This window comes from Lissotriton vulgaris, chromosome 4_1 (genome assembly GCF_964263255.1).
Source record: "Lissotriton vulgaris chromosome 4_1, aLisVul1.2, whole genome shotgun sequence".
NCBI classification, from domain to species: Eukaryota; Metazoa; Chordata; class Amphibia; order Caudata; family Salamandridae; genus Lissotriton; species Lissotriton vulgaris.
In genome coordinates this window covers 564,520,386-564,525,066 of record NC_141691.1, presented here as the reverse complement: position 1 = coordinate 564,525,066, position 4,681 = coordinate 564,520,386, and positions in this window count along the sequence as shown.

Below are 4,681 nucleotides of genomic sequence, written 5' to 3'. Positions count from 1 at the left end.
TGGGTCGTCCAGATAGGCCTGTACCATCCACTCAATGTTCAGGGGTGCTGCTGCTAACCTTTTGGGCTCTTTTCTTTGTGCATCAGCACTGTGCTTATTAATGCCTAACTGTAATACCAATCATGTAACGATTCTACTGGGCCCAATGATCCAGTTATTGTTGCTGTTGTCGATAGTGATGGTGAGTGTTGTGAGCCGAACGCAATGCCCTCAGCCTCCGAATTTGCACTTGATGCAGCATGCCCTGCTGCAGTACTTCTTGTGGGTTGATCTACCGGGCTTTTAAATAGCAGCTGTTCATTTTCCAACTTACTCGCTGCCTCAGCTATCCAAGTTTTGTAGCGGGCAACATCCATCTCTGAAAAAGGAATGAATGTCTTCAGTCCCAATTTTGCCCGTGGATCCAGAATTGTGGCAGAAATTAAATGTTCTTGTGACAAAATCTTATTGTACACCCTTGTATTTTCAGCTAAGTGATGGGCTAAGCTCTCCTTTTTTTCCTCTACAAATTGGTATGATTCAGACACCTTCTTCAGCTGATGCTCTAGCATTTCCAATAATGGGATAGCTTGTCCATTGTACAGTCCTCCTTGCTGACTTGACGTGTGAAGACCTCAAAAAGACAAATCATCTCAGTCAGGCATTTAACTAGGCCCCATTGGCCTATCTGAAGGATCTTTTCACAGTAGCATCTCCTCTTTGCATGACATATTCATTGAGTGGGTTTTATTGCTCAAACAGACGATCAAGCATGTAATACGTAGAGTTCCAACGTGTTGCCACCTCCTGGATGAGTGCTTGACTGGCATCTTATATTCACGTTGAATGATCCTCAGCTGCTTCCGAGCATTAAAAGAATGGCTGAAATGAGTGCATATTTTTCAGCAGGTTTTCAGTAAGTTGCTGACTATGGTTTTCCTTTTTCAAAAAGACTTGAACTATAATGCTAATGCAGTGAGCCAAACACGGAACCCTGAAATAGGAACCAAGGACCATGGCCCTAAGTACATTACTTGCATTATCTGTGGCAACAAAACCAATACTAAGCCCTCTTGGGCACAGCTATTCAAAAACCTTGCTGCGAAACTCATCCAAAATGTTTAGAGCAGTATGAGATTTCTCTATGGCGAACATGGCTACAGTTGCATGTTTCCGAGTAGCTTTAAAAATATCAGCTGTGTCAACAACACCTCGTTCAGATAGCTTATATCTAACCCCCACAAAAGAGACCCAGTGTGCAGTGATGCACATGTAATATGTGGCTTGGCAAGTGGTCCACATGTCTGTTGTCAGGTGGATATTGTAAACAGCACTCTGCTGCAAAGCTTGTCCAACCAATTCCAGCACATCATGATGTAGTGCCGCAACAGCAACTCTTGCGAAATAGGACTGGCTGGGAACCTTCCATTTAGGGCAGATGGCTGACACAATTTCAAGGAAACCCACCCCTTCCACAAATGAAAAAGGGAGAAGGTCCAGTGCTAACATTTTAGCCAGCTTCGCATTGTAGAACCGTGCTGTTGGGTGGTTGCGTTGGAACTGCCCCTCCAACCTAAGCATGCTCTCAATGGTAGGCTGGATTACTTTCGTTTGTGGTGCTGCTGATGTTTTCATTAACCCACTTAGGCTGAACAACGCTGTTTGTCTCATTGCAGTACTCGGTTCGCCTTGGTGTCTCAGGTTGATTCTGAGTATGGCTCTTACTGTGGTGCCACTCAGATGTTACTGAGGAGGATGTGGGCGGTACCACTGGGACAGGGCTAGAAATGCCTCCCTCTTCTTCATCTTCCACCGCAATAATATTGTTCCCTGATTCTTCATGCCCAACTTCAATGGGTTGAGTTTTTTACTTTGTTGTAAGCGAAGTAGGTGATTCTCCCACATGATAGTGTGGTGTATTCTGAGATAACTTGCTTGGGCTCTGGTACCATGTTTGTACCAAGCTTACCGTGCCGAACACCTGTGTGATGAATTGAGCATATATCAATGTTCTCCTCCCTGGTGCTAACAGAAAAGAAGTCCTAAACTGGGGAGGAGAACTTTCTGGCACTGATGGATGTGCCACTTTCAATACCAGATGAACAGGAGGGTGTGCTTGGAATGTGACTCTGTGCAGCTACACTGTGACTTTTACTACCACCACTACCTACTGAGAGGGTTGAACTGGATGTAGTAGGTCCCTGCTGGGCCTTTGAAAATATGGCAGCTGCAGGTCATGGTGGGGTAATCTGTGTTGGTGGTATCCGTGCCACATCCCGCTCAGTAGTAGCAGCCTTTCTGGATAGGGTGAGAATGTTGGTCTCCATCCTCTTTGGGGCGGGAGTGATGTGCGTGAGGAGTGGCTCGTCTGACTCTTCATCAACATCATCCCCTTCTTGTACATCTAGCTCCACAACTGTAAGTTTTTCTGGAACCTTCCTTTGCAGAAGCATTGTCTTGTGGCCTGCATCACTCTCAGGCTGAGCTGGTGGATGCCAAGTGGCATCACGATCATCAGACGCGGGGCTTGAAGAAGAAGATGATGGACTAAGCCTCCTTTTCCTTGCTGGTGGTCTGGAAGACAATAGATCCTCCGAAACAGTGGTTTGCTCCAATTTGTCTACAGGAAGCTCGATTTCCTAAAAATGCCCCTATTTCAGGAGCCACAACTAATATTGTGGGCTGTTCTTGCGGCTGCTGTTGTTCTTGTTGCCGCTGCTGCTGTTCTTGTTGCGGCTGCTGCTGTTCTTGTTGCGGCGGCAACTGCTGTCGTTGCGGCGGCTGCTGCTGTTGTTGCGGCGGCGGCTGCTGTTGTTGCTGAGGCTGCTGCTGTTGCGGCTGCACACTTATCTGCTGGGTTTCCGCCTGCGTTTATTGTGTACTACTATGTGATAATGACATTTCAACATCGCTGCTCGTTAGTAGGCTGGCTACCTCTGCGACAATCAAGGGCTTGGGCCTAGGTTGGTGGGGATGGACCGCTGGTGCGGAGGTGCTGCTCCCATCTTGGTTCCCGGACAACACTGCTGCAGGTGTAACTTTTTTGTCCCCAAAAAAACATTGGCCTGCACACCAGTCATGGTTAATGCTGACACTTCCTTTTTCTGCTCCTTCTTCTCACTGGCAACTTTCATGGTACTGGACCTGGTACCTTTCTTTGGGGCCATCTTCTTCAGATGTCAGGCAGGACGCAGATGTACAACAAGTTGTGGTCACATGTGGATGTGATGTGCAGCAGGACTTCTGTCTGACTGGCAGTACAACAGGTGATGATGATGACACCTACTTCTCTGGCTTTTTGTGCACCTAAAAGAAAATAAGCCAGGAGAAGAACATCAGTGAAATGTTGAATTTGTTGTTGTGGTTCAGTTACTGTACTAGTACAAACAAAATATATAGTCTGGCCATTTCTGAGACTTTGTCAACAAGGGCTATGTTATACTACTGTGTACACACACTACACTCTCAGGAAGGATAGGAAAGACAATAAGAACCACCAAAAAAAAAAATGTAATGGAAGTGGGGTTGACTCAATTTGCCATTAAATTATTCGAGCATCACATCATTCATGGAGCTGCTGCTGGCAAAGGGGTGGATGGATGGAAGCTGTAAGACAATAGGAAAACCATGCAGGCCTATATGACAAAAGCAGGACACTAATAACTCCCACCACAAAAAAAAGGCCACTAGCCACATGGACACTCACAAATCACAAGCAACATGCAGGGGGCCTGGGAAACACCAGGAGCTCAGGCCTTATTTAAGATGGTTATGGACCTGGCTCACCCTGACTGCACAAAAAATGCCATCCCGGCTTCACAAGCTCTCTGCGACTCGCTAGCTCAGGCCTTTGAGGATAACATAGCTAACATATTAAACAATCTCTCCCCGTCTACTAGTGGTAGTGTATACGATTCCATGTCACCAGAGAAGGGGAAGGAGAGGACTGAATCAGGGGAGCTAAGCACTTTTCCTTTACCATCTTTTGCGGAGTTTTGCTCTTTGGCAGACGGGGTGACCTCTGGTTCACCTCTTGATCCTCTACCCCCTAAAATCTGGAAAGTCTGTCGTGAAGAGCTGTTCTCCCCATTATTTTCCATCTGTTGCCAGTCTCTCACGTCAGCACGGGTGCCAGAATGCTGGAAATTGGCGGTGGTTTCCCCATTGCTTAAAAAGGAGAACCTAGACCCCACATGTCCAGCCAATTTTAGGCCCATCTTCCTCTTGCCATTTCCCATTAAAATTTTGGAAAAACTGGCCACAAAACACCTTTCCAACTTTCTGGAGGTAAATCACTGTTTGGATGTGGCTCAGTTTGGGTTTCGACCGGCACACGGGACAGAGTCGGCCTTGGTGACTGTTCTTGACGACCTTCGGACGCGTGCCGACCAGGGTCAAGCAGCCTTTCTAGTGCTGCTTGACATGTCGGCCGTGTTCGACACGGTCAACCATGCAATCTTGATCAGGAGATTGAGAGAGGCTGGGGTGTCGGGCTTGGCCCTTGAATGGCTGATGTCATATCTAGATCAAAGGCACCAGGTAGTTGCTCTGCCACCCTTAGAAATCGAACATCAAGAGGGTTGGGCAAGGAGTGCCCCAGGGCTCAGCCATTAGCCCTATCCTCTTCAATTTGTACCTGCGTCCCCTGATCAGGTTGATCAGGTCGTTCGGCATCACAGTCACCAACTACGCCGATGACACC